The sequence below is a fragment of the Ursus arctos genome, unplaced genomic scaffold (genome assembly GCF_023065955.2).
Source record: "Ursus arctos isolate Adak ecotype North America unplaced genomic scaffold, UrsArc2.0 scaffold_16, whole genome shotgun sequence".
Taxonomy (NCBI): Eukaryota; Metazoa; Chordata; class Mammalia; order Carnivora; family Ursidae; genus Ursus; species Ursus arctos.
The window spans coordinates 59952443-59979885 of NW_026622830.1; the positions used below are offsets into that span (position 1 = coordinate 59952443).

Here is a 27443-nt window from a genome sequence, read left to right on the forward strand (position 1 = left end):
ATGACTCTCTGGCTGCAGGGACCCCTGACTGGACACGTCCTCCCATAAGGAAGTTACCTCCCTGCTCTTACAGGGTTATCTCATCCTGGGCGGACTACGAGGGATTCAGGGATCTGAAGCCAAGATCCAGTTCTAAACCGGCTTCTGAAGCCCTATCTCAGATTCACTCTGTTATTTGAAACCAACAAAAGGGAAGTACTTTTTTTTAATGTGCTGACAATCTATGTAATCTTAATTCTCAGTATGTCTTTATCCTTTCAGAGTAGGTCAAACCTTTCTCAAATTCAAATCTTTTTTTAACTAATACAATCAACAGTGGCCAAACCAGAAGACGCAACGGGCATTTTACTTTTTATAAATCTAAAACCCCTGAGGAGGTCAACAGAAGAACAACACGTACAGATGAAGCAACATTTATAGCTAAATGCACAGAGCATCACAAAGTCTACAAGTGGCTAACAGGTAAGACTGGGGAGCGGGTCGGGAGCCGTGCTGGAAAAGACACCCCAACCAAGACAAAAGGAGCAACCGGCTGGCAATCCATTTCACCTGGGACACGAACTGTGGGCACCTTCCTGCCTCCGCTTGTCCCACTGAGGGACCTTAATTGACCTGAGAGGAAGATCAGATCCTGACCTACCTCAAGGACAGTCTGTCTGTTCCTAATTCCCAAACTGAAACTCCTTATAAGGCCTCTGCACACCTCCAAGAGCAAATGTAAAAAAGCAACTCAAAACTTACCAGTCCCACAGTCATGCCCTTTAGTGTACCACATTTGAAAAGTAGGCAAAATTATAAGCTGAAACACTATACAACATTTTCAACTTAAGCCCCATAAAAGGTTGAAATCTAAAAAATTACCTGTACCTGCAGCCTTCAATCCATTAAGATAGAAGGTATTCTGGAGAACATTTTTTTAACTTCCTAGAAAGATATTATTTTAGGAAAAAAACCTTTTTCAGTTAATTAAATAAAACCATTATAATACTGACTACTGCTCTTCTGGGATGCAGTCTTCCCATGCATCTTATAGATAATAAGAGTGGTCACTAAAAGCAGGAAAACTAAACATCATAAACAGATGGAAAGATAATTAACAGCAACAACTGAACACATTCAAAATCTGATCCTAAGGGGAAACAGTGGATCTCCTATAATACAAGAGTTACTTAAAACATGTGTGTGTACACACACACATGTACATATATACACACAATACATGCATATGCACATATACATATATGTATACATATACACATATATGTATGTTTAATTTGAATACACACATGTATACACAGATATACATATATGTATGTATAATTTGAATATTTTTTTAAAAATCTACGTTACTTCCCATTGAATGACTGGGGAGAGAAGGACCAAGGAACTGGAAAAATATGTTAAAAGTATTTAAATTTCCTTCTTATAATCATGATTGCATGCTTTTATATTTACTTCCCAGGGAAGCTATAATTTAGTTCTGCTATGGTTTTAAGTATTTCTATACCTCACTGTGCTAAAAATAAAGCTTTGAATGACTCTGTCTACATAAAGTGCATTTAAATTATTTATGAGAGAAAGTACGTTTGTTTTTTGCTCTAAGTACATATAAAGTCTGGACAGAATCACAGGTGGCTTAAGGCATACTCCTTTCATTGGCACCCTGAATTCCCCAAGAACCACCTCTGAGTATAGGAATTTCCTAACGCATATTTCCCAAGCTTTCTATGGAAATCAAATACCGTCTTTAAATAACAGAAATGTGAATTAATCTAACAAGAGTAAGAGAACACAAAAATCACAGCATCAATACCTGCAGGGTTTAATGTAAAACAGAACTACATATTCCTAGGCCTGAAACTTACACAGAACATTGCCAGCTGTTTGCACATGACCTCAAAGCTACAATCCATACCTCATACAACGAGATCTTTCTATACAGTGGAAAACTACACTGTGTACACTCTCATTCTCTCTCTTTTTTTTTAGAGATTTTATTTATTTATTTGACAGAGAGAGAGACAGCCCCCGAGAGAGGGAACACAGGCAGGGGGAGTGGGAGAGGAAGAAGCAGGCTCCCAGCGGAGGAGCCTGATGTGGGGCTCGATCCCAGGACCCCGGGATCACGCCCTGAGCGGAAGGCAGACGCTTAACAACTGAGCCACACAGGCGCCCCTACACTCTCATTCTTAACAACCTCCCGCTCAGCTGAGACCAGGCTCAGGCTCACAGCTCCGGGAGAAGACAGCACGCTCTCTCCCTTGTGTGCACCTATCGCAGCCCCATCCCCACCCCCTTACACAAGGTCACAGGCTGCAGACAGAAGGCACCAGTCACCAAGCCCACAAACTGCAGCAAAGGAAACAAGTCTGCGGCCCCATGGGGGCTGATTCGTGGCACCAGCCACTATAGGTCCTAATATGAAATCAGCCATCAGGATCACTGTGTAAATGCCATGCAAACACCCGGCCAGGCTTTTTATCCTCCCCTCCTGATGAAATCCACTCATCAACTAGCTCCACCTTTTTTTTTTTTTTTTGCATAAAAAGGTATACACTGCCATCTTTCCCTTTCACATCTTCTTACTTAAATAAAAGTAAGGTGGGGGAAAAAAGTAGGGGGTGAGGGCAAACAGAAAGGAGGATATATTTTCTTCAACTGTCCGAACGATCTTTCAGATGTCTACGCCATAACAGAAAATGACCTTCGTTGCCTAATAAGTATATTCTAATCTTTCATAAATCTAAATATTTAAGATTAAAAGTCAAATTCAAGAGGACCAATAGTTATTAATTTTAAAAATCTTATATACTCACTAATGCAGAATTTTTCATTCAAGAAATTTATATCAGGATTTATGACAAAATGAAGCGCACACAAGAGTGATTAAAGTTTTCCCAGGTAAAGAAAGTTCAGCTTGAGGGCTGACCAAGTCTCATCTGCCCTAGGTCCACCAAAAGATGATAAATGTAGGATCAACAGTTTCCACAAAGATGCAACAGGCAGGCCTCCAACAACACTGCAGGTCCAGAACAAAATTATCATTTCCAGGTGCCCAAATCCTTCCCCATTAAGTTTCAAGTACTAGTCTAGCCATGGGGCCCAGAAATCACCGTCAGTCCCTCATTCTCGAGTAGGTCCTAACTTATGTCGCACACCCAAACACCATTACTCTACTGGGCTTTCTATTTCAAAGCAGCCATCGCTAGTAGGTAAAAACGACGAGGTACGTACACACTCATTTTATGGTATGTCGTTTCATAAAAGATTTATATCATAAAAAATTATTTTGATTAATACTCACAGTTCTAGCATTAACTATTAATGATAATCTCAATTTCACAAATTAACAAAGGTATTTTTTAAAGGCATAGACTTAGGTACTAAAATTTATATCAAAAACTAGGAGAAAAGCCAGAAACAATTCCCAATCTCCAACCAATCATCTGAAAGATCAGAGGAAAAAAGGAACAGTACCTCTGTACGGGGCCTGGGTCACTGCAGGAGCTCAGCTACGTGCAGAATGAGTGACTAGATCCTCGCACGTTTCCTCCTATTCATGTTCACGTGTTACCAGGCCCAGCTATGCTTGCGGCTCAGAGACACTAACACTGCACCAACAGGGTGGGCAAGAGACCGGAACAAACAGGCTTTTCCTGGAGTTGGGATTAACTGCTATGTTCATGACAAACAGGACAGCATTTCCTAAGCCAGGCAAGAAATGCTACTTTCCATTAAATACGATGCAGAATAAACCAATTACCCTAAGCCAGTTTAATAACAAAATAACTAAAATGAAAGTCTGCCCAAAATACAGGTTCCCCTCTGTCAAAATGGAAATCAACCTGAGATTTTCTAGATCGTAAAATCGATAGCTAAATTAACATTAAAACGAGTAGGGGCACCTGGGTGGCTCAGTCGTTATGCCTCTGCCTTCAGCCCAGGGCCTGATCTGAGGGTCCTGGGATCGAGCCCCGCATTGGGCTCCCTGCTCCACTGGGGACCTGCTTCTTCCTCTCCCTCCCTGCTTGTGTTCCCTCTCTCATTGGCTGTCTCTCTCTGTGTCAAATAAATAAATAAAATCTTAAAAAAAAAAATTAAAACAAGTAAATTTCTTTCACAATATTTTCCAGAAAATTTAGAAATAGAGCATACGAACTGCTTTCCATTAAAAAGCATTGACTTAGGGACATCCACTTCAGACGTGCAGGAGTAACTAGTACGGAAAACGATGCCCCCCACCCCCACCCCGCCATGGTAAACAAATAGAAAAACGGTAAAAATCCATGACACTATTTTTTTCAGATCTTGAGACAGTGAGCGGCACAGGCCTGTGAGCCCCACCGTCCCCTCTCTGTCCAGCTGGGAGCCACCGTGGCGCGGGGCACAGGAAGGGAATCCAAGCCCAGCGCAGCAGCCTCAGGGAGTTAAGGTGAGAAAACTTCCAAGTTTTGGGAAACTGAGTGGCTCAAATTTGCAAGGTAGAGTATCAGAGATGGAAAAGTTGTAGAAAATGAGTTTCAGAAATCTGCACAAAGATGAGAAGATAATGACAGTATGTTTAGCATGCTGAAAGAAAAAAACCATCAACCTAGAATTCTACACATCCAGCAAAAGTTTCTTTCAAAAATAAAACTGTTTATCAAGAAAGGAACGGATAAACAAGATATGACAGACTCATACAACGTAACACAACTCTGTGATTAAAAGGACAAGGGGGAGCCTGGGTGGCCCAGTTGGTTGAGCATCCGACTCTTAGTTTCGGCTCAGGTTGTGATCCCAGGGTCATGGGATCGAACCCCACACTGGGCCTCATACTGAGTGTGGAGCCTGCTTAAGGTTCTCTCTCTCCGGGGCCCCTGAGTGGCTCAGTCGGTTAAGCGTCTGTCTTCAGCTCAGGTCATGATCCCAGGGTCCTGGGATCGAGTCCTGAGTTGGGCTCCCTGCTCAGCAGGGAGCCTTCTCTCTCTGCCTCTGCTGCTCCCCCTGCCTGTGCACTCCCTCTCCTCTCTCTCTGTCAAATGGATAAATAAAATCTTTAAAAAAAAAAAAATTCTCTCTCTCCCTCTGCCCTCCCCCCAAAAATAATAATTTAAAAAGGAATGAATTACAGATACACTAACAACATGGATAAGCTCAGCAACACTATGCTAAAACAAGCCTCGTACACCATGTACACGGTATGATTCTGTTGACAGGAAACCCCTGGGCAGGCAGAACTGAACTGAGGGGGCGAACGCAGCAGTTGTCAGGGGTCAGGGTGAGAATGGCAGCAGGGGTTGCGGCAGGGACTGTGAATACTAAGGACACGAAGGAACCTTTGGGGGAAATGATAATGGTCTATGTCTCAATAAGTGTTTGGGTTGCAAAGGTGGATGCGTTTGCCACAGTTCAGTGAATGTATACTTGAGTTATGTGCAGCTGGTATAGAAATTTTACACTGAAAGAAAAATACGCTAAACGAACAATGAACTCTATCTAGTAAACAATATGCACGCTGAAACACATAGGGTGAGGTATACTGATATCTGCACTTTGAAATACAGCCTAAAAAATAAAATGGATTACTATATGGAGAAATGGATAATTGGTTATTTACGTGAGAAAGCAAGAATAATAACACATGATAGGTAAAATCCAGGGGGTGGAGAAGTCTATGGATGTTAACCATAAATTTTTACAACTTTGCCATTTGTTTGAAAATTACCATAATGAAACGTTGGGTACAAAAATAAAGATGAAGCTAGATTTCAGAGGAAAAGAATAAGACAAAAGGGAGAGTGAGCCTTCCGTAATGGTTACATGAAGACAATGGAGCAATTTCTTCCATAGATCATTATAAAAATCAGACAAAATCACTAAAACCAACCATCTGAAGGAACTGGAAAATGACCAAAGGCAGGCAAGCACTTGAGAAGAAGTTACTGTCAGAACTGTCCCTGCATCTGGTACAAACCAGGGAGTGTTTGTCACTTTCCTGCCTGGCGATACTGTGAGCCCCAACTCTGGGAGGGCAGGACTGCAGCCCTACCGTACCACCTTAATGCGCAGCACACTGGCTATAAATTTAAGGGGGAAATTTTGGAAACAAGAGGGCTGCAAAATGCTGAGCTCCAAGGCTGAATATAAATACACTGCCCAAATCCCTGGCAGACAGTGAAATGCGCATAGGCAGCACAACCCAGGAAGCCCAGAAGCACACACCAGAGTTGAAGGCTCTCCCCTGAACAATGGAGTTACCCCAGGACATCTGCCAGTTTGCTGCTCCTCTGACTAAACGCTTCCCAACCCAGGGCGAGCTCTACTGGCAGAAAGCAAAAGTCTTACTGGCGTGAGGTCTCAGAAGAAAGAAATGGGGGCTGGAGGACCAACTGATATGTAAAGAAGGGATGCTGGAAGCAGGGGAACCCCAAGATAAACCCCCAAATCTGAGAATACATTCTACTCCAACCTTTGACTAACCATCGAAGTAGAAAGGTGCATGTGAGACTGCGAAAGAAAGAGAAGGGAAGAAAAATGCATCAACTGGAAGCCAATGAAACTGATCGGAGACTCGTCGGCTCCTACGAACACAACAAGATGTTTGCATCTGGAGCAGAGCTGCACAAGCACGTGCACACACACAGGAAGCGCTGGGAAGCAGTAATAGCTGGCAGCAAAGGAGCACACCTCCCACTCAGATCCCGGCCTCTAAATTCCATCTCCCACCAAAAGGAACCAGGGAATCTTGGAGAAATAGCTGATTGCACCACAGGGGCAGAGAAACTACAAGAAATGCTGGGAGTATCTTACTGTGCCAAAAGGAAGGTCGTGCTCAGAAAAGAATGGGGACGTGTCAAAACAACACAGGAGATGATTTGGAAAACCAAATCAGGGGGCATTCCAGCATCAAAATGAATGAGAGTTAAGGACTATAAGCCCCTGAATCAAACAAGAATCCGTGAAGTACTACTGGGTGAACAACTGAGTGAGTCAACAAAGGAGGGGAAACTCTCCTTAAGGGAGAATGCCAGCTGACAGGTGAGAAGAACAGCGTCCCCACTGCACGACTACCTAGTAATAACTAGTTCAAGCAAGAATCATCCGTGGGGGCGCCAAACGATCAGTTTAAAAGCTCAAAAGGTCACAGAGCCTCAAATATTTCCCTACAGATTTCCTCATTCATTACAAAGGATAAACGCTAATTTTAGAGAGCAGACACTAGGCAGATGCCGCCCTAACTTGATCACCTGAGATCAGTAATTCTCAAATTTTAGAATACATCAAAATCATTTTTCGGGCTTGTTAAAAACATAGACTCAAGCCCTAAGTTTCTGACTTAGCAGGTCAGGAGTAGGGTCCAAGAATCTGCAGCCCCACAAATTCCTAGATGTTAACCTCACCAATAACAGAACAAGCCGGCATCATGTGCCATCCTGAGACGAATAATGGATATGAGAAATGATATGATGCCCTGAGAAAGGCACAGCACCACTTCTCTGATAGCCTGGCCCCCAAAATGCGTAATCTGAGTTTAATCATGAGAAAACATCACAGGAACCCAAACGGAAGAAAGACCTACAAAACAATTAGAACAGTCTCCATGATGGAGAAAGGCTGAGAAACATATCCAGACTAAAAAGACCATAGAAACATCAATAAATACCACATGTAATTCTAGACTGGGTCCTGTATGGGGGAAAACTACTGTAATTAACAGAGCAACTGTGAATATGGACTGTAAACTACAGAGTGGCCCATGTTAAATTTGCCAATTTGATAACTATACTGATTATTTTGGGCTATGTAAAAAGTCCTTGTTCTTTTTTTTTTTTAAGATTTTATTTATTTATTTGACAGAGAGAGCGAGAGAGAGAACACAAGCAGGGGGAGTGTGAGGGGAGAAGCAGGCTCCCAGCAGAGCAGAGAGCCCGATGCAGGGCTCGATCCCTAGACCCTGGGATCATCACCTGAGCCGAAGGCAGACGCTTAATGGCTGAGCCACCCAGGCGCCCCAAAAGTCCTTGTTCTTGGTAAATACTTCCTGAAGTATCTAAGAGTAAAGGGCATGAAGTATGCAACTTACTCTCTTCCAGTGTGTGAAAATAAATGTGCCACGTGTACTTCTATATCCAGAGGTGGGGGGAGGGGGCCATGCAGGCAAATGTCACAAAATGTTAACAACTGGTCAATCTAGGTGAAAGGGTATTTGGAAGTTGCCTATATACTACTTACAACTTTTCCAGAAAAACACACAAGGCTTCATTTTAAAACAAAACAAACAACAACAACAACAAAAACAAGGAGTAGCAAATTAGAAAGGGTGGTAGAAGGGTGTTCAGAGGCTGCCCGCCACACAGCCTGATATTGAGGAAAATAGCAGAAGCGGGGCCACCACACGCTGAAAATGACAGGTGTTCGTACTGAGGATCCTGAGTCATCCAGAAAAACCCCAAAGGAGTTTAATATCTTTTAGTACATCTTGTTTAAGATGACCCGTTAAGTACCCTTTTGAACCACAAGAGAAAACAAACACGGTTAAACACTTTTCAAACTTCATGCTCCACATCCGTTTTTCTTCTATTCTACAAATACAACTTCTCAGTGGAACAGCGAGTCACACTGTAAGCTGTTCGCAGACATCCCCCCACGTGGGCGGGCTGTCCAGCGGCACACACCACTCACACTGGGACCCACACAGCGCCCCTGCGGCGGCACGGTGACAACTGCAGCAGGACAGCCACCTGGCGGACAGCAGCTGGAAAGGTCGCCAGTTGTAAGAAGCATCCCAGCAGGGGCCAAACCCTCAAAACCAGTCAGCGCACAGATTCCCACAGCAAAACACAGGGACAGTCAGATGAGAACAAACGCAAGGCAGAACAGCCTACTCCTTCTGTTCCCAAACACGACGGTCACGGAGGCCGTTAGTGCATATTGACTACGTGATGACCATTCAGAGGACAAGGTTACCAGAGACAGTGAAGCCAGCTGGCCCCCAGCCCCCAGAGCAGCGCACGGGATAAGCAAACATAAAGCAGCTCAGGAAGGGCCTCTTACACTGCATCTTACTGTATCAGATTCCATTATAACCACACACGGCAATATCCTCTGATCGCAAAATAATGAAGACCTCATCATTTAAATGAATGGCCTTCTTATTGTCTATAGTCAGATTTTGATTTTTAAATGAAAAGTAAATACACAACTTTCCACTCTAATCCCCCTCCCTGCCCACTGTTGTGGCTTTGCTAAGAAGGGTTTATTAGGAAAAAATGCTGAACAACTGCTCTGCAGGGCATCGCAAAGCACCACATACTAATAACAAGCGACCCTCTTACATACTGTGAAGAGACCTGACTCGCAACTACAATGAAGCCTTACGTTTGGTGAAGCTAACTTGTATTATTTTCTGTGTACATTCTTAGGTCTAGCGGTTTGAAATATAATCATACCCTACAATTACAGCTGATTAAAGACAGAGCTGAAGACTGTATAATTAAGTTTGTCATCAATCAAAGAAAACATTTTTTATTAATTTTTAAAGCTAGTAAAACTATTTTTCTCCACAGCTACAAGAGCCTGAACAACATGGAAGGAATCTTAAAATAATTTAACTGATAAAACATCTTTTATTTATGCTAATTACGTGACATCCATACTACATAACCATGTTATACAAAAACAAACCACATTATAAAGCCTTCAGGTCGTGAATAAGAATGTAAAAATCAACCAAAGACTCCAAGATCCTCTGTTTTCACAAAGTGTCTGTGCTACAATCTATTTCATTTAAACTTTCAGGATACCTAATCCATAAAAATTAAATTTAATCCACTGGAAAGAAAAAGGGAGCTCAAGCGTGGGTATAAATGTGTGTGCCTGTGTGTGTGTGTAATACCTACGTGTGTATATACATAAGTCATCCACCTTTTTTTGGGTTTGGCTTATTGAGGTAAAATTTACATACAGTAAAACACTGTTCGCTGGGTTCTGACTGACACAGTCAGTGTATGACCACCATCACAGGGCAGACATGGCCTACTTCCATCACCCACGAAGCACCCTCACGCCCTCCTGTACTCAGTCCTCTCCTCCCCTAGCCTCAGCCCCCGGCAACCACTGATCCAATCTGTTCCCATAGTTTTGCCTTTATCCGAATGTTATCAGGGGGGAACCACAGTTGTACAGAGCTCTGTGTTTGCCCGTAACAGAACGCTCTGGACGCGCTCCTGTTTTGCTGAGGATGTCAGCAGTCAGTACCTCTGTGTTGCTGTACAAGGACTGCCCCACCGCACAGGTGCACCGCAACCTGTTCACACATTTCCCACCTGACGGACCTCCGAGTTGTTCTCCATCTTCGGTAAATAGGAATAAAGCTGCTATAAGCAATCATATGCAGGCCTTTGTGTAGAGATAAATTTGCATGTCTCTTGGGTAAAGGCCTTCATGTAGGACTGCTGGATCGTATGAGAAGTATATATTCAAGTTTATAAGAAACTGCCACACTACTTTTTCAAAGTGGTTATAACCCTTTGCATCCCCACCAGCAAAGCACGTTGTAGTTCTAGCTGTCCCACAGCCCTGCACCTGGGCACTGTCCCCTTCTGCTGCCTTGTTTTGTGGGAATGGGAGGCATTCTCACAGGACTGCAGCGCTACCCACTGCGGCTGTCACGGGCACTTCCCTAATGAGGGATGATGGGGAGAGTCTTTTTGTGTGCATGTTGTTATCTACAGGAAATGGATGAAGTATCTACTCAAAGCTTCTCACCATTTTTCCAGTTGAATTTTTTGCTGAGACACCTATCCTTTTAATAGACAGTTTATCAAAGAAGAAATGATGGAAAGTTTGTCTATTTTGTTAAAGCACTTAGAATTCATGAGCAGGAGACACAAATCTAACATGTTTCCTTGCCATCGCCACTCCCAACGCCCCACTTGCCCCTCCCCCCTGGCAGATAGCAACGATATGCCAAAGCAGGTAGAAAGAAAGAAACATCCTCTCTCCCCCTTAGTCAGAGTGTAAGAATCACAGGAAAAGCTGCCTGCCTACTACTAGGGTCAGAAACAGACGTATTTTCCCATTTTTACAAGTATGGGATGAATCCATAATCTTTCTTCAGTATGAGCAGAAACACCAATGACGGGGAACCACGTGCAATGGTTGGCAACACTAGTGACAACGCATCCCGACGTGGCGGAAGCACGGCTGGCACGTGACAATACTGAGGGTCTGCAGACCGCTCAGTGGGCGGCAGCCCTCCCCCTCTCTATCACAGGCAGAGCCCGCACACAGGAGCACCACGTGCACTTCAGAGCAAGGGCTAAGCTTTCATGTAAAGGAACAGGAGAGCCTGCCACCACCACGTGGAGCCTCGGGCTGACTGGTATCTGGCTCCGGGCTCTCCTCTGCAGCGTGGGGGCAGTAATCACTACCTTGTTATTATAAACACTACACACAACTCAAAACACACGATGAATGACACACATAAACGGCAGGTATCACAATTCTGACGACTTCCCTCACGTAGAATTCCTGAATCACAAACGTAACTACTATTGGCAAGATAAAGGGTGTCCTGCGCAAAGCCTGGAGCATAAAGCAGAAGCTTCAGGAAGCAGGTAACATTTGGACACGGCGGACCCACTGAACTAAACACAGGCTCCTGACCGTCCATGAGAATAGCCAGGCACCCACATAAAAGGTGCAGCACATTTACGTAAAAGGTGCCCTGCAGTTGGCAGTCCTGAAAGGCACTTACGGACTTTATTTCCTATAATCCTGCCTCAGCATTTCAAACTGCGCGATGCTTCTTCTCAAAAGAAGCCAATCCACTCACTCTTGGTTCTGCACCAACTCGTTCCCGAGTTCGCGACGGGCCTCCCTAACTGAGCCACGGAGACAGAGCTGCGCTTGCCCGCCTCTGCGACACCGCGGCCTCCCTGCACACCATCCTGCGCATCCAGCTAGACACAGAGCAGCCTCTGAAACGTCCTGTGGTCGCTCATCCTGCTCCCGCCTGACGACCGCAGCGGGGGGCTGCACTGGTCACGCCTGCACGATGACTGGCTGGGCCGCCTCAGTGACGGGATAGTCCATAAAGATTTTTCCATGAATACATGGAATCAACAGTTTAAGATGATCTCTTGGATTTAAGTATCTTGATATATCCTATGCGCAGGTTTTAAGAAAATATTAAAATTTATGACGGGGGCCCCTGGCTGGCTCAGTCAGTAGAGTGTACGACTCCTGACCTCGGGGTTGTAAGTTTGAGCCCCACACTGGGTGTACAGATTACTTAAAAGATAAAATCTTTCAAAAAATAAAAAATTTATGACAGATGTTTAACGATCTGAATGTCACATTTTCCATGGAAATCTATTTAAAGGTCTTAAAGGAAGAGTCAGTAACTAAGTTAACATGTACCACCTAGCGAGGCGCCACAATACAGGCTTTGTAGGTTAACAAAAAGTAACAGATCTCGTCCCGCTCTGCTTTTTCTCACCTTCTCCACCTGGAATTCCTTTCCCCAACTACCGCGAGCCCCACTCACCATGCCCGGACCTGCTCCCTCAGGAGGACACCGTCCCCCTCCCTCTGATCTCCCCATCACTGTCTTCCCCATCAGGATTCTCTACCCGGTCTCGCCTGCTCCTGCAGGATCTGCCCTACGCACCTCAACCCTGCTACCATGGGAGAGTAACCTGTCCAGCATGCAAGAAAACAGATGTCCCTGGGGGTGAAGACAGAAGGAATACACATGAGCAGATGGCAAATTTTATTAAGAGGCCTTACTGTCAGGGAGAGTGAGAACTCTTAAGAATATCAAGCAAACAGAAAAAAAAAAAAAAGTGGCAACTGTTAAGCTCAAGAAAACAGGAAAACAAAAAGTTGAACTAAAAGGGAATATAATCATGCTACATTCACCAGCTCAATAGTGAGCAACATTAACAAAGTCAAAACAGTTCGCCAAATTATGGCTCTAAACAAAAATTGTGCTACAACTATGTGGGGGAAGATGGGAGTTCAAAATGTAACTTTGTCTAAAAGTGACGCATCGATGGCCCTGCCTCTACATAGATATTGCTGGGAACCGTGGACAGAAATGCTACAAGAAACAGATAAGCAGGATTCCAGGCAGCTCTGGGAGGCGGATGGTGGAGGGCAGGACAGGAGCCCGCTGGGTTCTGCATGAACCATTCAACACTGTTTTACTTTTGAACACATGCACGTACCACCCTCTGATAGAAGTGAAATTTCTAAGTAAGAAAAAGAAACAGAATCTCTAACAGAAGCACTTCCAGCAGGACATAAGCGTTTTCCTACAACTTTTCAACCACGCTACCCCCTTTCCCCCTTCAACAGTGTCTCTCCACCCTCAGGACGCAGGGCAGCTGAGGACAGCGTGCATGGCCTGAGACCTGGCATCAGCCTGCCGGCTCCGTACTCTTGAGAAAGCTACCGTAAGCTCTGAACCTGACCTTTCCCCGCCCGTGACATGAAGACACCACCACGGACCTCAGGGACCCGGCTGCGTTGCTCAGCACCCAGATGGTGAGTAAGTGTGAGGATGACCGTACACACTGCACCTAAGTCACCCAGATGCAATCTGTCTCACTACCCTCTCCCCCTTCACACCACCGGCCAGGCGGGCTTTCATTCTGACCACGCCCCCACACTGCGCCGAGCACTTGCCAGAGTGTCCTCCAAGTCGCCACACCCGAAGGCCAAACCTCAGTCCTCATCATGACCTTTCCTGACACTTCAGAGAGTTGATCACATCCTCCTCCTGGACACTTCTTCCCTTCTTCCCATGGTGCCAGTGCTTGTGGTCTTCTTCACACCTGCTCTGTGCCAAACACTGCTCATGCTCGTCCTTGAGCACTCGATGGCAGAGTGACCCGAGGCTCAGGCTTGCTTGTCTTCTCTGTGCTCACTCCCTCGGTGACCACAGACCGTCACTGCGTTTTCATGGCCACTTCCAGCTCAGACTTCTCTTCCAAGCACCAAATGCCTATTTACAACTGCCTACATGACATCTCTACTTGGATCCCTAACAGAATCACAAACTTAAAATGCCTACAGTGAGCTCCCCATCTGGCCCTCTAAACCAAGTTCCACCCACAGCCTTCCCCCCATCTAGTTGCCCAGGCCAAGAGCCTTCTAGTCAACTCAACTCCTCCCTTTGTCCTCACACCCCTTATCCAATCTGTCAGCAAATCCTACTGGTTCTGCCTTTGAAATACATCCAAGGCCCAACTGCTTCTCACCACCTCCAGTTTTCCTGCTCCAATCCCAGCCTCCGCTGCTGCTCACCTGGTTCCCTGAACAGCGTGCCGACAATCTCCTGGTTGTCCTTTACTCTCCCCCACCCTCCAACCCCCACCACCAGTGTCTATTCCCAACACACTAGCCTTTCAAACCTCAGCCGAATCTCAGGGCTCAACACTGAGGGAGGGACAGCTGCCCTCCGGAGCCGACAGCCAGCACCGCCTTACCCTAGCGACTCTTTGTTTGGACAAACAGCCCCAGAATCTCACAGCCCAATCTCTATCAATTGCTCTCAGCCGCCCTGACGCTAAATAAGCCATCTTTATTCACCAAATGGGGGTTTTCAGATGGGTCTCCGGGCAACCTTCCTTTCTGTCTACTGCCTCCCCACACCCCATTAACCCTGAAAATAATCTCCATACATATTTCAGCAATTCAACTCCTCCAAAACTTTGCTTTGCTTTCCTAGAATTCTGATTGTAAAACACCTCCATCCCAAGTTCTGCCTTAAGAATGCAAGAGCCCAAAACAAATCAAGAACCAAGACCCTGATCTGTCCTGCAGGGGCTCAAGTGGACCAGGGCCCTCAGGTACATCAAGGAACCCGGGTCTCAGAGGAACACCATTAAGTCGATGCTGTACAAAGCCAGGCTTACTCGTGTGGCCTCACCAGTTGTCCAGAATTGGGGGAAACAATTATAGAAACACTGGTTATAAGGTTATTTTCCTGGGTTTACATATTTTCAAACAGGGGGGAAGGGGAGGGGAGGGCCAAACTAGAAGCAGCAGATTATATCCCGGTGCTCAAAGTTCCAGTGAGCCAAGAACAGGCTCTCAGTTCCCTGTCAGGCCTTCGTTCCGCTGCACATCACATTAAGAAGAAAAATTTTGTGTAACTTCTGCTAAATATGAAACTGTCTTGGGCTCTACCATGACGAACGATTTTTAATAGCTAATGCTGATGAAAAGTTATACTTGATATTCTCCCTCTTGTTTGGATCCACTAAGAAAAGAGAACTTATTTTGTGGCAAGCATTAAACACTACTTCATCCAGCATTTAGTGAAAACTACCCATGGGTCAAGCAGAAAACATGCAGAAACAAAATAACAAAATCTTTGCCCTTAAAGATGCAGAAACAGACTTGTACCCAATAAATATAGCCCACTGGTACAGGAAGAAACATCGAAATGTGCAGGGAGGGTGGGGAGGAGACAAGAGATGTAAACAGCTGGGCATGGCCTTCTCCAAAAGACAGCAGAGTCACACCTGGCACAGCACACAGAACAGGTGCCTCTCGTAGCCAAGAAAGGGTAGAAGGAATCAGAGAAAAGGAGCAAGACTTCCAAGCCTTACTTGGAAACTGAAACTTCGTGACACAATTTTCCTTCCCTTCCCTAATACCTAATCCTGGCAGAAACAAAAGTGGGTTTGGAGGAGAAAGGAGAACAAAGGAGGAAAGTGAACTGACCCCCAGAAGGAAATGGAAAAACAATCCAGGGTCCTGCCCCTTGGACATCTAAGACATAGACACTTGCCAAAGTCAAATTCAACGTAATTATAAATGATTCTGAATTCTGAATCCATGAAGTCTAAGTTTATGGGGCTTTTACACCAAAGCAATGTATTGCGAAAATCTTACCAATGCTAATACCACAAGACAGATTGATGAATCTTCTATCAACGATCTGTCCTCGATTTACCACTAGGCCTACCAGAAAGAGCAGTCTTTGGAAGTAAGACAAACTGGAATAGAATCTCAATTCTATAACCTCCCAACTGTGGAGTGCAGCACAAGTGCCAAGGTTACAAATTAACAAATCACAAATAACCCAATCTCTGGGGCTTAGTTTTCCTCTCATTAAAGTGGGGGAACTGCCACCGAATAGCAATTGCTAACATTTGTGAATGCTGAGCACATTTCACATTTCTTATGGCATCTTCACCACAACCCTGGGAGAGCACCCTTTGTCAGAGGAAAGAGCTAGGTTTAAGTAGTCAGTGAAGAGTTGGCATGGAGAGAGAGCTAGGTTTCGGTAGTTAGTGAAGAGTTAGTAAGTAAGCAGCCAAGCCAACATCTGAATCCAGAGCCCGTAAGAATAAAACACGAGTAAAAAGCACAGGCTCCAAAGCCAGACTGAGTCTGAATCCCAGCTTTGCTTTTTACTAACTTAGTAACCTTTAACCTCTGTTTCAGTTATGCAAATGTGAAACAGGGGCAAAGGGTAGCCTCATTCAGGGGATTACTGCCAGAGACTCACCTAGGAGCTGGATGGCCCAGTGCTGAGGGTGTTGGGCCACTCTTCTAGGGCACATGCTGCTACTGTCACAACTATCAGGGAAAGGACTGTCATCCTGCCTGCCTCTCTCCACACATAAAAGGCACTAAACAACTAATATTTCTTCCCTCACCTACTCTGCAAAATCAACTAGCTTTTATTTGTTTCTAGTATATGTCAAAGAAACCTTAAGACAGATGAAAGAAAAATCAAAACAAAAGGAAAAACCAAAACACAAATGTAGCAAGAGAATTATACTCACAGTTCTGAAGGCCACGGTAACTCTGTGAAGAAATCAAACGTGGGTTTAAAGGAAATGCTCCCGGTTTCTCTTTCCTCTTTCCATAGTCCTCAGAGAACCTGACAAGGAGAGACAACATGCGCATTAAAACCCCCTTCCTTTCACTTCTTGAAGCTCTACTGAACTCACCCCTCAGCCAGTTCCATCACCTCCCACGCAAGCCTACTGGGCAACGCCTGGGATGAGGGGTGAGAAGAGGGCATCACGTCCCTGTCTTCAAACCTATTTCTACTTAAGAAACACACAGGAAGGAGTGCCTGGGTGGCTCAGTCGTTAAGCGTGTGCCTTCGGCTCAGGGCGTGATCCCAGAGTCCTGGGATCGAGCCCCACATCAGGCTCCTACGCTGGGAGCCTGCTTCTTCCTCTCCCACTCCCCCTGCCTGTGTCTCCTCTCTCACTGGTATCTCTCTCTGTCAAATAAATACATAAAATCTTAAAAAAAAAAAAAAAGAAAAGAAATACATGTGAAGCAACTGGAAACTACTCAAACATATCAAAAATCATAAATTAACGGTGTGGTTGGCTAATAAGTGCACGATACAATGACAGAGTATAGACATCTATTCCACTGCCTTCCATCAAAACTATACTAAAGAGATATTTTTTAAAAATGTTCTAAACAGGGGCGCCTGGGTGGCTCAGTCTGTTAAGCATCTGCCTTCAGCTCAGGTCATGATCCCAGGGTCCAGGGATGGAGCCCCAGGTCAGGCTCCCTGCTAAACAGGGAGTCTGCTTCTCCCTCTCCCTCTGCCCCTCCCCGTTTGTGCTCTCTGCTCTCTCTCCTGTGCATACACTCACTCCCTCAAATAAGTAAATAAATAAAATCTTTTTAAAAAATGTTTGAAACAGCACAGGGAGAACTGAAAGGAGAAAAAAGCCAAGATTTTTGAAGTACTGAGGAAATCTTCTAACATGGAAGATTGAGACCCAAACAAAAAAGTAAAAAGAAGAAACCTGGAGGAGACAGAAACTATAAAAGACTGAAGTAGAGTAAATGAGTCAGCAGGCCCAAGAAAGCCAGGTCCCAATTCAGCAGTGGAACACACGGGAACCACTTCCACTTGCACAGCAGTGTCCTAGAAGACCGGAAGTGGCAGCAGCAGTGTAGACAGAACGGGGGTAAAGAAGGCATAGCCCCAAATACAGAGGAGCCAGGGAAGGCCATGGAAGCTGAAACCAGAACCTCAACGCCAGGCACAACGTGACGACCCCTCACTCTGAAAGAAGATGGGAGGGGGCATTCCCCAGAAAAGTAGAGGCATCTATGGACTGAAGTCACCCTGCCCAGCTGCACTGAACAGACCTGGACTTAATGACCGTATATACAGTGAACAGTGAATTCTCCAGCTCTCCTACAACAGACCACACACGCACACCGCTGGCTTCCAGATTCTGAAGTCAGAATTGTGCCGGAAAGGGACTGGAGAATATTTCTGGGGAATCTGATCAGCTCCAAAAGACAGATCTAAAGATACTAACCCTGGGGACCCCCAACACATGGCCCACCCAGAATACCCTGATGTAAAAGTCAAAGGGCCCCACCACGTCAGACAGGAGAAGGAAGGAAACAACCTAAAAGAAACAGAGACTATACAAACTATCAATAATATAGAGGTAAGACAACACTGCAATCAATAAAGAAAAACAGGATGTTCTTCTAGAAAAATAGAAAAAGAGCCCTTGGAAATCTAAAGAACCTTTCTGAAATCAGAAATAATAAACTAAAGAAAAGTTTCTCTCTGTTCTCCCTGAACAGAGAATAAAAAAGCCCCCCCCCAAAAAAAGGCAGAAAAGGAGGAGCAAAGGAAGGAAGAAGAAGAAGAAGAAAAAGGTATTAAGATAATTACAACCTTTGCCCAGGACAGCCAAGTTCCGGATAATAAGACTTCCAGGAAAACAAAATAAGGAAAAGCAAGGGCGAAAACCTCAGCACAGTAATGCCAAAGAGTATTCCCAGAACTGAAAACTCCCAGTTACCAGAATGAAGGGACCCGCTGAATATGCAGCACCGTGGATGAAAACCGACCACACAAGGTACACCATCACGATATTTCAAAAGACTTGGACAAATTGTAAAACTCCTACAAGCTTCTAAAGATGGGAGGGGGGAAACAAGTTACATACGAAGGAAAAATGAGAATAGCTTCTGAATTCTAAAACAGTAACATGAAAACAAGAAGGCAATGGAGCAATCTTTGAATTTATGAACAAAAATGAATTCCAATACAGAACTCTATACCCAGCGAAACCATCAATCAAGTTTCAATCATGCATGGTCCCAAAAGGTTTGCCTCCTAAGCATCCTATGTCAGAAAGCCCCTGGAGAAAGTCTTCCACCAAAACACGAGCATCAACAAAAAATGAGCAAGGCATGAGCTTCCATTAGAAGGGATAAGGGAATCCCCAGGACGACGATGAAGGGAGATTCCAGAATGGTGGCTGTGCACCAGGAGAGAGGGAAACAAGTCCAAGCCGGAGCAGTGTTGCTCAAGAGGAGGGCATGCTGAAGGCTGTCTTCAACTTGTCCAAAAACACTGTACTATCTTTTTAAAGTAATTAACGCCACCAAAAGGAAGAAGTCAGTGAAGAAAGACAAAGACAAGAGTTGCCACAAACATAAAATCCAACTCTGGACAAAAGCCAAACGATGAGAACAAAGGAACATCCAGGGACAACACAATAAAAGACCGAAGGAGCAAGCAGCTCAGAAAAGAAGAGAACGGAGATCTCCAGGAAACTGTAAGCCAGAAATCAAATGTGAAGAAGAGATGAGTCTGTATGACCATGAAGAAAAATTACTAAGAGGCTACTGGAAGGTATGGGGAAAATAGGTCTGGGGTAGAGGGGAAATAACAATAGGTATAAAAAGGGTTAAGAATGTGGGGGACTGAAGAAAGATGAGTACCCGTCATAATGCCCTGGGCACACCTCTATCACAGGACTTACCCACTGTACCATCATCACTGACTGACTTCTCTGTCTCCCTCCCTCGGCTGCAAAGACCTTTGGAGAGGATCATTTCTCATCCAGTTATCACCCTGCAGAGTCCAGTACAACGCCTGCTACAAGGGTATACACAAAAGCAAAGGTTTTTTTTAATTTTTTTGCATTTATTTGGTTACTGAGTATCTACTACACATACCTGCTATCCTTCCGGAGAACTAAAATTCAAACACATGGGCCTTGCTTGCCTTTAAAGAGTTACAACTTTTTTTCACACCTGAGAAAACAAATATTTCTCCTATATCCTCATTCTCCCCAAAAGATGAAAAGTTCACCAGGGGCTTACAGAACTTTAATAGTCTGGCTATCACTAATGGATATGGAACCCAAGACCTGATGACACTTGCTTGACATTGTACGCATTGCGTAATATGAAAAGAGTGCCGGCTTGGGTATCAGGACACCTGCTTTCTAGTACTTTAGAATTACTCCTTTTGAAGAAGAGAAAATCCCAACATTCTACCTAAGAATCCCAGCGTTGGTCGTCTTAAGTACAGATCCCCAAATCCTTACACCGCCTTCAGCTTGAATGTATTTCAACCAGTTCCCACAATTACTACATTACTATTATCTTAGTCTCACTGCCAAAAACCCAGCTGCAGGCTAACTATGCAAGAATGAGACACTGTTGAAATGACTAAAAAAAAATTTCTTTTTACCCTTAGTGCATTAAGCTAAATCCTCCAATTAAATAAAACCAAGTAACACACACACACACACACACACACACACACTCACTCACTCCTCCTCCTGAGAAAAGAAAGGAAAGGAGAGAGAAAGAAACAGCAAGTCCTTCTTCCACCTAAGCCAGAAGCAGAGCTGGGGGCTGGGTTGGGAAGAGGTAAACTTGGAGGCACAATGAATCAACGAGGTCTCCAGGGCTTTCGCCCCGAAAACCACAGGGCCACAGCAAGTTGCGCGCCAGCTGCGGGGAAGGAGCCCGCGCGGACCCGGGTGCGAAGCCCGCCCTTCCCTGAGGGCCAGTGAGTCCCCATATAGGGTCAGGGCTATTCCCCCGCCCCCCCTCCAGGTCCCCAAGGATTTCCCTCTTCCTCCTCCTTCCTCTCTCCCCCCTTTTGTTTTTGAGGCAATTGGCCGGCTCCCAAGGAAGCCTGCTGGCCTCCCCAAGCCCCCGGCCTCCCTGTGCGCTCCGGCCTCGAGCCCCTCCGTCTCTCCGAGACCCCCGAATCCACCAACCTCCCCATCTTTCACGAACACCCCCAGGCCTTCTCATGTCCCCCAAACCTCCCCGTTTACCCGAGCCCCCGGCCTCCCCTCGTCCCCAGGCCTGCCAGAGCCCACCGACCTCCCCACAAGTCCGTCCTCCACCCAGCGCCGTTCTCCCAGAACCCGCCCCCTCCTCCCCCTTCCCTGGCCTCTCGTGTCCCCCCCGTCCTCCCGGAGACCCCCCAGTCCGCCCCACATCTCCCGACCCGCCCGCGCCCCGGTCCTCCCCACAGCGCCGTCCTCCCGGGGCCCCTCCCTCGTCCTCCCCACTTCTCCGGCCTCCCCACATCCTCGGCCTCCCGAGCCCCGCGCGGGAGGGGCCCGTCTCCGCCATATCCGCCGCGCGGACCGGCTGGTTGGCCCCGCTAGGCCCTGCCAACCCCCAGCTCCAGGAGCCGGCCCGCCCGCCCGCCCGCGTCCCGGCCCCCTCCCCCTCCCCAGGCCCGCACTCACTCGAACCGCGCGGGGCGCCGGAGGCGAGGGCAGACCACTCCGAGGCGGCGCCGCGAACCGACAGGCGGTGCTCCCTCCCACGCCTCACGCCGCGGGCGCACAGCGGTCCCTGTGGCGGCGGCGGCGGCGGACTGGCGGCGGAGGCGGCGGCGGCGGCAGCGGCGGGCTGGCGGCGGCTGCGGCGAGCTGGCGGCGGCGGCGGGCTGGCGGCGGCGGCGGGCTGGCGGCGGCGGCGAAGGGATAGCGCCCTCAGGGCGTGCTGCGTCGGCGCAGGTCGCGCATGCGCGGCGACCGGCTGAGGCGGGCTTCACCGCCACGGCGCGCGCCCGGCCGCGTCCCCGCGCCGAGCTTCCGCCCTCCCCCCCCCCCCCAGGACCGGGCATGCGCCCGGCGCTCCGCGCATGCCCAGCAAGCCACAGGGCTACGCTCCCGAGACCGCGCCGGACAGTCGCGCCGGGCATTCAGGACTGCGAGGGACTGAGCGCGCGTGTGGTGGCCGAGTCCGGGGAAGCCTCGGCGGGGGCCGGGAGGGGCGGCCCGCCGAACTGAGGTCCCGGGGCTCCCACCAGCGGCACTCTGGGCCGGCGGGGTTGGACCGATCTCGGGGAAGCCCTCCCACCCGCTGCCCTGCCCCGCACAGCCCGGACGCGGCCCCTTTGCAGGGCCGCCCTAGCCCGCCGCCCTGCAGCCCAGCCCCAGGGCCGGAACCCGCGCAGTCGCGCCCCGCAGTGGGCCGGGGCCTGGCCCGAGTCCTCACGCGTGTCTTCGCCAGACTTCCTGCCCACCCTGAGGAGTTAGGTGTCCCGGGCCCCTCTGCACACAGGAGAGTGAGGCTCAGGGGTGTGTTCCGTGGCATCAGCTGGGCTGTACTTAGATTGGAACCTGGAAGACGGCCTGAAAGAGGCTGTGGGAGGCGGCTGGAGGTAGACAGATGTGGGGCCTGCGCGCTGGTCTCGGGGCTGGAGACAGAAGAGGAGGACCCCGGGGATCTGGGAGTCACCAGCCGAGGGCAGCTGAGCAGACCCAGGACGCAGAGTGGAAGGGGCAAAAATGCACTCGTCCAGGGGCTTCTTCAGGCATCCTTAGGAGCCTGGCCTTTGTTCTTTAGGCCGCAGGGAGCCTGGGGAGGGTTTCAAGCAGGAAGTAATACCTGATTTGTGTTCTTCAAAAAAAAAAAAAAAAAAGACAACCTTGCGGTAGGAAATGAAACCAGAGGCAGGGCAACTTTCATCTTTATGGTGTCACTTTGATCCTCACCACAAGCCAGGAGGCAGGTTAGGGCCACACTCCTTTTCAAAGGTGAACTCCTGAAGCCCAAAAAGGTAACCCACCTTTCTGTCCTCAGAAGCTATCATTTGACTCTAGTTGTAACAGAAGCAGGTAAAATAAAACAATTTTGTTTAGCAAGAGTTTTACTATATATGTTTTTGTTGTTCTTTAATGAAATGTATTACGGTTATTTGTAGAATTTTTTTAACTCCATCCAAGTTTGCAAGGAAGTGTGTCTCTGAATGTGAGCCCCAGGGCCTTGATCCCCAGAGTTTGCTCCACCTGGAACTCTCCTCCCTCTGGAGTGTCTCACTCCCTGCGAGAAAGTTAGCAGGGGCTTCACTGAGGAGGAGACCTTTGAGCTGGGTCTTCAGGTATGAGTAGGAGTTTTCTAGGTGGAAATGACTGCAGGAATACTAACAGCTAGATCCTCATTTCTTTCCCTACCCCATTTCACTTAACTCTCAGAACAACCCCGTGATTCAGACTCCATTAGATCCCCAGCACTGAAACAAGGACACTGAGGCCAAAGGAGCTCAAGTAATTTGACTAAGGTGATGAAGCAAATGATGGATGAATCCAGGATTTGGACTCCTATCTGTTGGCTTCCAAAGCTGGGGTGCTTGGCCTCTAGGCCACCCTGTCTCGTGTGCAGAAGTATCGTGTTTGTTTGCTTTAGTCTCTTGTTTGACTTGTGTCTGGAGTGTTTATTCGAGGAAGACAAGTAGTCGAGCACCCTTAATTGTAATGTTCCCAATCCTAAAATATATCTGTATTTGTATATAGATACTGCAGATTTTAGATATAGATATAGACACAGATGTAGCTATATAGGTATATATCGATATATGCATATCGATATATATGACATAATTCTGCCAATGAGAACTTACAAAGCAGTAATAGGTGTCTTGAACTGAAATCTTACCTGACTTGAGCAGCTCAGCACAGCGCCACCCAGAATACGGGTGTGCATACTGCCACCTAGTGGCAGCCTATAAGAATTACAGGGACTGTGTGATAGAAAAGGTTTTACAGAATGCGGGGACTGAAAACCTGAAGTTATAAGAGAACGGGAAACACGGGACCCTGGCATTAAGTTGTTCAATAAATATTTGTCGATGAATAGATCATTGCCAGCCGCTTTTGATTCACGATCTCCACAATGTCCTTTCCCCCTCATTTTAAAAGTAAAATAGTTTTCCCTTGATTTTAGAAATTAAAAAGAAAAATAGCAGTCATCACTGGCTTTAGTACTCAGTACTCAGTTTCCAGAATGAATTCTAGTTAATGAACTTAATGCTTTCTTTCCATCTTACTTTTTAAGAAAAAAAACCATTAAAACAAAATAAAAGTGCTACCTGCTCATAACAAAGAATTCACAACATGCCCAAAATCCCCAAGATGGAATTGAGAACCCAGCCCCGGTCCCACCTGCCAGAAATAACCACTGGCATTAGGTGAACATCATTTCGGGGGACTTACATGCAAATACACAAACAGAAGGATGGGTGAGGAACAGATAGGTAGAAAGACTTACAAAACCAGAAGAATCATATATTGGTACTATATTTATGTAATTGTACTTGAATTTAACAAAGGAAAAAGAAAGGGAAGCTAATGGAATTGCTGGATTCATATGAATAGTTCTTCTAGACAAGAGAGGTTTTCAATAAAACATCCCTTCAAGTTTAAGAGAAGAGACCGTGGGGACATTAAAAGGTTGACATCATTATGATTTTTCACAAAGACATATGATCATTGTTGTTGTATAGACTGACTTCTTGCTGTGAAACATGAGCTCCCTGGCCCAGCCACACTGGCACCAGCATGCGGTTTTGAGGATACAGAAGTCCTTTCATACCAGCTGGTAAATATCGGCTGCTGGACTCTGTCCACAGTGCTCTGCTCCCCAGCTACCCCGATCCACAGCCAGGAGCAGCTCCAACCCCATCTCCCCAGGATCCAGGGCTACAGGGAAAATGGGACCCTGGACCTTTCCCCAGGACCGCCTTCAACACCCCCTCTTCAAGCAGAGCGGCCCAGTTTTTATCCGTTGTATAGACTGGGCACCCACACAAGGCGTTGCTGGCAAAACGTATTCAGCACCCAAGGGGACTGAACACCACTGCTCAGGGTCAGTCCTCAGAGTCTTGCAGCTTTACAGTCCCCAGCCTCAGAGAATAGAGACCTTTCTGCCCAAGCATGCCTCGCTCATGAAGTCATCAGAGAACACGTCTGCAACCTGCGTGTAATTCCCTTGCACCCTAACTGGCAGCAGACACAGCCCTTCCGCGTGGAAACTCCCCCATGATCCTGCTCCAAATAGGGTGAGGCAGGTGTGGAGCCCGGGCGCACCTGCAGGCAGCGGGAAGGGAGTGAGCTTTGCTCAGGCTCGGCTCCGCACCTGGCCCCGCGCCCAGGTCCTTGTGCTGAAGCTCTTCCCCCATCCCCTGAGGGATGCTTTCTCTCCCCACCCTCCACCCCTGCTTACAGGTGAGACGCTAAGCTTGGAGGAGCACGTGCTTGCCTGAGACCCTCCTGTCCCCTCCAGGTACAGCCTGGACGTGAACTCGGGTCTGTCTCATGCCAAAGTCTGCTCTTTCAGGGTAGCCTCCGAGGACACCCCATGCTGTGTGGAGAGGGAAAGGAAGTCAGGAGCTGCCCCTGGAAGGGGCTGGGAGTGGGAGCTCGGAGGACAGCTTCATGCTCCCTTCTGGAGACAAAGCGCCTGAAACATGACTTGGTACCTTTGTGTCCCTGAGCGCAGCAGGGCCAGACCCTGGAAGCCCCTGAGCACATGAGCAAAGGGAGCACGAGGCCCCAGCCCACGCTGACAGACAGCAGGGGTGGTCTTGGGGTCAGAGTGACCTGGGTTGGAGGCCGGCTCTGCCCCTTATCCCTGGGGCCTCAGGCAGATCACTGTCCTCCCAAGCCTTTAGCTGGATCCTGTCACTCTCACATTTGCAATGACCCCAGCTACAGCAGTGGACACCAACCCCGGGAGTTGGTCAGAACCAGCTGGGAACTTCCCACCGTGGCCTGTGGGTCAGAATCCAGAGCCCAGGGGCGCCTGGGTGGCCCAGCCGGCTAAACGTCTGCCTTCGGCTCAGGTCACGATCCCAAAGTCCTGGGATCGAGTCCCACAGCAGGCTCCTTGCTCCACAGGGAGCCTGCCTCTCCCTCTGCCTCTGCCTGCTGCTCCCCCTGCTTGTGCTCTCTTTCCCTCCGACAAATAAATAAATAAATCTTAGAAAAAAAAATAAATAACCCAAAACCCAAAGCTGTGTCCTTGGTGAGCAAGTTCACAGTCATTGGCCCAAAGGAAAATCTGCAAGCCCCTTGCCCGGCATCTAGGCATTTTGTGATTTTGGTTTCCACACCCATCCAGCCTGATCTCTTGCTAACCACCCTGCCCCACACTCGTGTCCCTTTTGCCCCAGACTCCTCCTGGCACCTCGATCACATCCACATTGGAGCTCACACTCTCCTTGCTGCCTGGAACGTCCTTCCCCTACCCGCTTTCCTTCTGACAAACTCTTACTCGCTCTTCAAGGCCCCATTCAAAGGTCACCTCCTCTGTGAAGCCCTCCTTGACTACTCCCACAGCTATACTTCTACACCACATTCTTCGGTGGCATGGTGGGTATGTGGTCCTCGTACCTGTCTCCCTGTTAGACTGGCAGCTTTCAGGGGACATGGGCCTGACACAGAGTAGTGAAGGAATGAAGAAGCAAATTGATAAAAAAATGCATGGCCACCTTTGGGTGAGGGGTCTAGCCCATAGGACATGTTCCCCAGGTGGGTTGAGGGCCAGGGAAGACAGATCTTCTGGGGCTTTGTCACAACTGCCCAGCAGTGTAGAAGTTTCCAGGGAAGGCAGAGGCCTTGGGGTCATCAGATATTTATTTTCTTTTCTTCAACAAATATGTATATAATCTATGCTCTTGGTAAAAATTCAGATAATCATGGAAGTGTGCAAAGCAAGCCATTCACACAGCCAGCCCTCCTCCCTACCCACAGAGGCCTGCTGGGGTATTTATTTTCAGTGGAAAGTTGGACTGGTTTCTCCCCACCTTGGGCCTGGAGCCCAGCGTGCAGGACTCGCCCTCAAGGGGACCGCTCGGGGCCCTCCGCCGCGTGCCCGCCTGCTGTCAGCCAGTCCCCCAGGTGAGGGCTTCTGAGCATAACCTGCTCCTGGTGGCTGGTGCCGGTCAGTCTGCCTGCGGCCGGCAGCCGTGCCCCCTGACCCTGTGCCCTCATCTCTAGCCCCTCAACCTAGCTGCCCGCGTCGTTGTGGGGGCTGCCGAGACCTGGACGAATGTTCATCCTTCCTGCCACCTCCTGCTTACCCTGAGGCTGGCTCAGAGTCAGGGCTGCCGGAGCTCCTGGTCCTGGACGGGTTGGGTGAGACTCCTGAACCCGACCAGAACCTGGGGTCCCTTCCTCCCGCCCGCCTGCCTCCCTTCCTTCCTCCTTCTCCTTCCAGCCCTCCCTTCCCCCCTCTCTTCCTTCCTCCCTCCCTCCCTCCCTCCCTCCCTTCCTCCCTCCCTCCCTTCCTTCCTTCCTCCCTCCGACCCTCCCTCCCTTCCTCCCTCTCTTCCTCCCTCCCTCCCTCCTTTCCTTCCTTCCTTCCTTCCTCCCTCCCTTCCTCCCTCTCTT

General features: G+C 47.8%; 1 protein-coding gene and 1 long non-coding RNA gene across 9 annotated transcripts in view; one reads left to right on the forward strand and one right to left on the reverse strand.

Moving 5' to 3' along the window:
• The window catches only part of LOC125282090 (uncharacterized), a 106164-nt gene extending 84492 nt beyond the window's left edge, over nt 1-21672 (reverse strand). For 3 of the 8 annotated variants that reach the window (XR_008959666.1, XR_008959665.1, XR_008959664.1), the window contains exons 1-2: nt 21513-21670; nt 16791-16888 (exon numbers count right to left, since the gene is read on the reverse strand). This is a non-coding gene — a long non-coding RNA (uncharacterized LOC125282090). Of the gene's footprint in view, nt 1-16790; nt 16889-19775; nt 19892-21512 lie in introns of all 8 variants that reach the window. The other 5 variants (XR_008959659.1, XR_008959663.1, XR_008959660.1 and 2 more) reach the window with 4 other exon arrangements.
• The window catches only part of LOC125282066 (focal adhesion kinase 1-like), a 424568-nt gene that overhangs the window by 227632 nt on the left and 169493 nt on the right, over nt 1-27443 (forward strand). The window lies entirely within an intron of this gene.